The sequence below is a fragment of the Telopea speciosissima genome, chromosome 6, assembly GCF_018873765.1.
Source record: "Telopea speciosissima isolate NSW1024214 ecotype Mountain lineage chromosome 6, Tspe_v1, whole genome shotgun sequence".
Lineage (NCBI taxonomy): Eukaryota > Viridiplantae > Streptophyta > Magnoliopsida > Proteales > Proteaceae > Telopea > Telopea speciosissima.
In genome coordinates this window covers 16649655-16658117 of record NC_057921.1, presented here as the reverse complement: position 1 = coordinate 16658117, position 8463 = coordinate 16649655, and positions in this window count along the sequence as shown.

The following is an 8463-nucleotide window of genomic DNA, read 5'->3' as shown; positions in this document are numbered from 1 at the left end:
ATATTTCCCAAAACAAAAAAAGAAAGAATAAAAAAGAGTCACGACTCGGGGGAGTAATCATTGACATCCAAGCCTCCCCCCTCCCCGCTCTGAGACATCCTCAGGCTGTCTCTCTCAACCTCAACTCGGGCCAGATCACCCTGTAGTCTCTCAATCGTGAGCCGCATCCTCCCATTCTCCCTCCGATAATAGTCAAGATCGGTCCTCTGGAAAAAGGAACGAAGAGTCAAACATCAAGAGATGAGTTTCATGAGGAAAGATGAACAAGAAAGGGAGAAAAGAAGGAAAGAATTACCAGCCGGTGGGTCACATCCACGCGAGAGATGATCATCTCATCCATACTCTCCATCATATGCCTCATATCGGCATATCGGCTTGCGTCCACCTAAACACAATATTCATTCAAGATGTTAAGGGCTGGTAAATCAATGAATAAATATTAGAAAAGTTAGATATGCTTACCCCATCATAAGGGAGAGGGAGGCCTATATCGGCATCCGTGACACAAGGAGGTGGCAGGATGACCTCGACCATCCTGGGCTCATGGTGGCGGATAAACCACGAACGATATCCCAAGATGTGGTCATCTGAACCAGCAATCTGCATGGCCGGGACCTCTTCAAAAGGTTTGACGCCTGACTCCGCTGCTCGAGAGGCGTGGGATGAACTCCCGCCACCATAGACCCCCAGAACCACAGGACGGTCTGGGAACTGTCAAGAGAAGAAGCAAGCGCAAAACAAGAATTAGCTTAACAATCTAATAAAGTAAATGAAGAAAGAATAAAAGAGGGGGAAGATCTTACCTGAGGTCCCTCTCGGGTAAGGGGGACGCAGATTGTCTCCCGATGAAGGAAGGTGGTATAGTCTGTATCGACTAACACTAGCCCTATCCCAGGCTCGCCCGCCCTCCAATGCCAGATCTCCTCTCGATCCATCAGGGCTGGCTCGTGAACTCTAGCATGAGGAGGACATGGGATCAGTCGCGTCTTGGACCACTGTAGGGATACTCATTCTCCCATATAGAAGGAGAACCCCCACGGGCCCTCAAAGAGCATCCGATGGCCAGAGAGTATCGAGGCCCTGTTGAACAGGTTCGACTCTAGAATAATCTCCCCCAAATAGGCGCGGGGAGCAGTCTGTTAGGCAAAAAGGGTTAGGAAAATAATAATAATAAGAAAGTAATGATAAAAAGCATAAAGATAAAAGTCATACCATCTCGAGCCGCAGCTCGTTCAGGAGGGCGCGTATGGACTCGACGTCCTTATGGCGGCCATTCCTGAGTAGGTGGGACTTTCGCCACATCGTAGCCCTGGGAAAAGTGATTTCGGGATCATCCCCAGCTTTGAAAGTGGGGACCCGGAACCGGAGAACCTCATAGCTCCATGTCTGCAATAAATAGATCAGTTAAATAAAAAAATATATATAATAACAAAAGAGAGGGTTAACAAAGGAAGGAAAGCTTACCTAGAGGACATAGCAGCATCCAATGAGGTTCGGCGACCCCACTACCAAGAAATCCATCATGTAGAGGAAGTGGGCGTACGCCAAACCACCCCAATCATAGCCCGTGGCTAGATAGAAGTCCTGAAAGAATCGTACGTACATATCATCAGCTGTCATCGTCCCGGTCATGTCGCTAAATATGACCTCCACCAGAAGATAGAGGAGGAAGCATCTAGCCCGCTGGTCCTAAAGAGCAGAGGGAGACTCGTCAGTCACGACCCTCTAACTCCAGGCACTCCGCAAGTATGCCGCGGGGATCTCTCGACTGACAACCTCAATCCCCAGCATCCGCCTGTAGAAGTCCAGGCTCTCCTGTGGCTCCACCGAAGCAACCACCCACTTGTCTAGGGGCAGGGTCACGGGCACCCCTCAAAAGGGAAGCTCGGTGATCATGTAGAAGTCAAGAGGGGTGATAGTCATCTCACCAAAGGGAAGGTGAAATGTATTGGTGCTCGGCCACCATCTCTCTATCAACACCCTTGCTGTCGAACTGTCCAGCTCTTGGGCAAAAGATGCGACGATGTGTCCTAAACCGGCCCGCACCACTCGGGATCGGACTGCTGAGCAGAGTGTAGGGTACCACTCTGAGACACTCTCTAGCCCACAATACTTCTTGGGCGAAGGGAGGAACTTGCCATGCAAAAAAAAAAAAAAAAAAAAAAAAAAAAAAAATATATATATATATATATATATAAGAGAAATTGTTAGTCAGGATAATAATCAAATGAGCTAAAAAAAAAAAGAAAAAAAAAGAGAAGAAATAGAGACTAAGAAATGAAAACTTGTTTTGCGTGCCAATGGACACTTAGGGTAGTATCTGATGGCCTCAACTTAATTTGCGTGTCACTGGGTGCCTAAGGTAGTATCTAGGGGCATCGCCATGTTTTGCATGCCAATGGACACTTAGGGTAGTATCTGATGGCCTCAACTTAATTTACATGTCACTAGGTGCCTAAGGTGGTATCTAGGGGCATTGCCTCGATTTGCATGCCAAAAGACACTTAGGGTAGTGTCGAATGGCCTCATCTTGATTTACGTGTTGCTGGGTGCCTAAGGTGGTATCTAGGGGCATTGCCTCGATTTGCATGCCAATGGACACTTAGGGTAGTGTCTGATGGCCTCACCTTAAGTTGCGTGTCACTGGATGCCTACGGTGGTATCTAGGGACCTTGCCTCGCTTTGCATGCCAAAAGACACTTAGGGTAGTGTCGAATGGCCTCGCCTTATTTTGCGTACCAAAAGACACTCAAGGTAGTGTCAAATGGCCTCGCCTTATTTTGCATGCCAACAAACACTTAGGGTAGTGTCGAATGGTTTCGCCTTAATTTACGTGTCACTGGGTGCCTAAGGTGGTATCTAGGGGCATTGCCTTATTTTGCGTGCCAAAAGACACTTAGTGTAGTAGCGAATGGCCTCGTCTTGATTTACGTGTCATTGGGTGCCTAAGGTGGTATCTAGGGGCATTGCCTCGATTTGTGTGCCAAAAGATACATAGGATAGTGTCGAATGGCCTTGTCTTGATTTGCGTGTTGCTGGGTGCCTAAGGTGGTATCTAAGGGCATTACCTCGATTTGCATGCCAATGAACACTTAGGGTAGTGTCTGATGGCCTCACCTTAATTTGCGTGTCATTGGGTACCTAGGGTGGTATCTAGGGACATTGCCTCGATTTGCATGCTAACAGATACTTAAGGTAGTGTCTGATAGGCCTCACTTTGATTTGTGTACCACTGGGTGCCTAAGTGGTATCTAGAGGCATTGCCTCGATTTATGCGTCAAGAAACGCTTAGGTCTCATTTCAAGCTGCCAGCCCTAGGTCAAGGTCTAAAGGTTCTTTCATGCAAAAAATTAAATAAGTAAATAAACTACAGAAATTAAAGCATAAGTGAGGTGACTGACCTGGCCCCATATGGAGCGGCAACCGTGGCGGGCGGTGTCAGCCAAGGTGACCCCAGAAGGGTACCAAGCAGCTCTAGCGTCTCGACGGGTGGTACCGAGAAGCGGCTCCCTTTGGGCCTGGCGTGCGCGGTGGCGGAAGGACATCGTGTAAGTCAAGAAAAGCGGAGGGAAGGTCGAAAAACAAAAGGGTAGAGCTTCGCAGTAAAAATAAGAGTGAAGGAATAAAAGGGGGGGGGGAGCCTATTTATAGAAAAACCCTATCACACCCACGGCGCCGTGGGAATCTCACGGCCTCGTGGAATAGCGGCCCACGGCGCCATGTCAGGACGGTGTCGCCCACTCACGGTGCCGTGTAGACCCCCACACGGCACCGTGGACAAAAAAAAAAAAAATCCGGATGCACCAGCACTTATTGGCCATTTGGCATCAAACAAGCATCTTTGGATTACTTTTCCATTTGCATCATGGCTATGTATTCAACTCTTCTATCATTTGTACACACCTATCAATTTGGATCATTTCCGCACCTATTAGCAGTTTCGCATCCTCAGTAGGATTACTTTCCGAATTCCCTTGCACTCGCATACAAGTCAACAGTTCTGTATCTACTAATTCCCCATGAAGGTGCATCTGACATGATTTTCACCACGAGATCGTCGTTCACCCATATCCCCAGGGGAATGTGTTTATATGTGATCCCCAGTGGAGTTGTCAAAACCTGATCTCTAGTCAAGTGTTGCCTTATCACCCTCATAAACATGAGCTCCGGTCGAGTGATGCCTTATCACCCTCGAAGCTATGCATCCCCAGTGGAATTGACAAAACCCCGTCTCCTATTGAGTGGTGCTTTATCACCCTCAAAACATGATGCGCGGACGAGTGGTGCCTTATCACCTTTAGAATTTTAGTCCTCAGTGAAACCCTTCGAAATCTTACAACTTTATCCCTAGTGAAAACATTAATCTACGATCGAGTGGTGCCTTATCACCCTCAAAACCTAATCCTCGGTCGAGTGGTGCCTTATCACCCTCAAACCTAATCCTCGGTCGAGTGGTGCCTTATCACCCTCAAACCTAATCCTCGGTCGAGTGGTGCCTTATCATCCTCAAACCTAATCCTCGATCGAGTGGTGCCTTATTACCCTCAAACCTAATCCTCGGTCGAGTGGTGCCTTATCACCCTCAAACCTAATCCTTGGTCGAGTGGTGCCTTACCACCCTCAAACCTAATCCTCAGTCGAGTGGTGCCTTATCACCCTCAAAACTTGACCCCCAGTAAAGACCTCCGAAATTTGATCTCCGGTCGAGCGGTGCCTTATCACCCTCAAAATTTGATTGAGCGATGCTCACACAATAGAGATTTGGTTTTTTCGAGTTTTTCTTTTGAGGTTTATCAAAAGATTTCGTCGTGATTAACCGTCTGTTTTTAGCAACTCTGTCACCTTTGAGCAAAGCGTCAGCAGTACATGCTCTTGGTGACAAAATTAGTTGGTCTTTTGTCTTTACCCTTCGGTTGTTGGCACAGGCCTTGGCCAAAGAGGGGCAAACTGTAGACACTGATTTTCATCACTCCTTGATTGGCAATGATGACAACCAGACATGGACGAAGAGCGACACTCCTCACTAGAACCTTGAAACCTAAGAACCCATTAGAGCCCATTTCAGGCCCAAAAATAAAGGGAAAAAGGCACTGCGCTCCCACGGCGCCATGGGGCTCCTTCCCATGGCACCGTGGAGATGTGTACCTAATTTCCACGGTGCCATGAGGGGGTGTGACATCAGCTTGTTGACGTCACCCACGGCGCCCTGGAAAAGTTCCCCACGGCATCGTGGACACCTCCACGGCGCCGTGGAGGATTTATCTGGCCAGGAGAGGGAAGGGGCCCCTCCCTATAAATAGGAGGGTCCCCCTCCCTCATTTTCCAAGGATTTTCGGGTAGAGAGACCCTCCCCAAAAGATTTCCACCCTTCTTTTCTCCACTTTCACCCTCCTTTCTCCCTCATTTCCCAAGGATTTTCAGGTAGAGAGACCCTCCCCAAAAGATTTCCACCCCTCTTTTCTCCACTTTCACCCTGCTTTCTCCCCTTTCTCTTATGAGAGTGTGAGTGAGTGAAGCCCTCTTTGGTGCGGATAGATCCTTTGATTATCCCTCCAAGCATAGAGCATTTTCGCTCCTAGGCTTTGTTATCCTGTCAGTGTACGGCTAACAGTCAAAACCCCTTTATTACAAACGTTATTTTGTCTGTTTGCTCCCCACCAAATCACTTGAAAGAGCCGTTGCTCTCGGCGTCAGCCCATTCGTCTATCTCCCCTGAGCCAAGGGAATATAATCGTACAGGTATAATTACTACATTCTCATCGTTTCAATGTAGTCCCTTCGTATTTCATCATTTTAGCGTATGTTTTTCATATATGTAATGTAGTTTATTATGTTCTAATTTAATTTACAACGTCTGAATGTAGTTCATAATATCCCCCATCCCTGTAATAAAAGAGAGAGAACATTCGTCCTTATGTAGCATCTAATACAGAGAGACCGGCTTCGGCCGGGCAAGGTGGATGCCTAACACCTTTCCATACTCGTAACCTAACCCCTTACCCGAACCTCTGGTTAGACCATTTGGAGTCACGTAGCCCGATTCCGTTCACAACGGATAGGGCTACACTTAATGGATCCTAGGCCCTAACCCTAGGTGGCGACTTCACATTATGTTAGCATATTTTAATGCATGATCCCAATCCCCATTTATCAATATTATACATTGACAAGAATATCCATACCAATACAAACGGTCGCCAAGAAGCCTGCAGATACCTCATCAGAGACGGAGGACCACGGTACTTACACGTCCTATAAGATCGTTAACTTTGAGACGGGGGAGGTCGTCGAGGATAGGTTCATCGACAAGGACAGGGGAAAGTTTGTCAACAAAGGAGTATTCTTGGTTTACCCTTCGCAGGCGGACCCGCGGGGCCTGGCCCAATTTGATGTACCATTTTACGACGACTGGGAGTAAGCCCTTATTCTTATACTCCATTTAAAACATAGATAATTGATTGGGCTTGGGTGTGTAGCACCCCTTTAATTAAAGATAGAGATGGCATGTGGGCCTCATTAACTTGAGGCCCAATAACTTGAACTTGAACCTAAGACTTGGTGTCCAACCAAACAGACCCTAGAGCATTTAAGCCTAAGGACCAACACCCAGCCAAACATGCCCTAGGGACCTTTTGGGATAGATAAGGCCAAAAACCACTATTCCCATCTCCCACTAAACCTAAATCAATTTGGGGGAAAAGAAGAAAAGAAGAGAAGAAGAGAAGAAGAGAAAGAAGGAGACGAAGAAGGAAGAGAGGAAGGGAGGAGGATTCACTCACTCACCATCCCCATTTGGTAAGTCCCCCACCTAACCTCCATCATTTCTCTCATCTCCATTAATTCCTATATTCTTAAATTGTGGGTAATGACCTACCATTAATGGCTTCACCAATCTATTGGAGGAACCATTAATGGAAGATATTAAAACCTCTTTGATGTGGTAAGTGAATGTTTCCATCCCCCATTTGGTGACCTAAACCATCAATGCCAACTCTAGCCCAAGGATAGATAAGTTAGGGTTCATTGATTCCAATCTATCACCCATCTCTTGTGTAAGATTGGGTTTATAAACCCTCTTGATGGTAAAGATCTAAAACCCTAGATTAGAGTAACATTCTTGGCCATTATTGAATGGTATAACCCTAAAACATACCCATTTGGGCCATGAAACCAAAGCCCTAAGCCAAACATTCATTTTAAGCTTGTTATGTAAAAAGGTAGATGCAGTCGAGCTAAAATGATAGGAGCAGCCCAGGTGCCCTTCCTACCTTTTTAAGCCCTGCCTTCCTACCTTTTTCTCTCGGTGAAAAACGATAGGAAGAAACGATAGGAACAGTCCAGAAATGCATCTACCGTTTTACCAATTTGCATCTACCGTTTTATAATTTTTACACTTTTAAACCCCTATTGATTCCTACCCTTTTGGGGACCTTAGCATTAGTCTCTTGTGTGTCTTTTTGTGCATCTAGGGCACCCAAACATGGGGGTCGACTCACTTTTTAGCATGCCGAATCACTCACGGCTCGATCGAACCAAATCCCAAGGTGAGGAAATCGGATACCCAGACCTACTTGCATGTCATTATATGATTGCCATACACATAGATGTATGTTTATTTATTGAAAATCTATTGTTCGATAATGGAGACTCTCCCATGTTGAGTGTAGATACTAGGATGCACTTTACTTTCAATAATTATTTTGATGTGATATTTGATTGAGAGTATAGTGCTGTATATTGTGAATGACAATGTTGTGCGATCTGATAATGATGGAATCCATATGTATAGTGTATGTACACCACTAGATAGTAGGTGTTGTTGGCTAGGCATTGTGTACCCAATGCTACGACCCTCTCCAATAGGGGTTTACATGTTGGATGACCCCCATGGGGAAACCAGCGATTCCAATTGAGGACTGGGATCGGTGATTCAGATGGAGGATCGGAACCAGGGCAGTGGGGTTAACTTTGGGGGTTTGCTAGGTAAGCCAGCGATTCTGGTTGAGGTATTGGGACCGGTGAGTCCGATTGAGGACCGGGGCCGGCAGGCTCCCTGCACAACTCGGGTTTGACATCGTCGGATAGGCCATCCGTGAGAGGTGGAGGGCCGGGGATGCTACCTAGGGTGTTGCAGTAGCACTATACCTGACTTAGAGGTTAGAGTTAGGTGCACATGTAATCATTGATTTATGCATCATAACATTATCATCCATGCATATTGTAACCCTTTGCATGATTCGATTTACTCATTGGGCTCAGTGGAGCTCACCCCTCGTGGAAACTTCTTTTTAGATTATGATGCAGGTTTGGTGGAGCCAAGCATCTCGGAGCCCATGGCCCCTGAGGGTGGCAGTGGTGAGGATTGGTGGGCCCCTGAGAAAAGGGAGCATGGACCAGATTGCTACTGCGAGACTTGCTACTTAGGAGAGTAGCTTCTTGAGAGATTGGGCCGGTGGCCCCTTT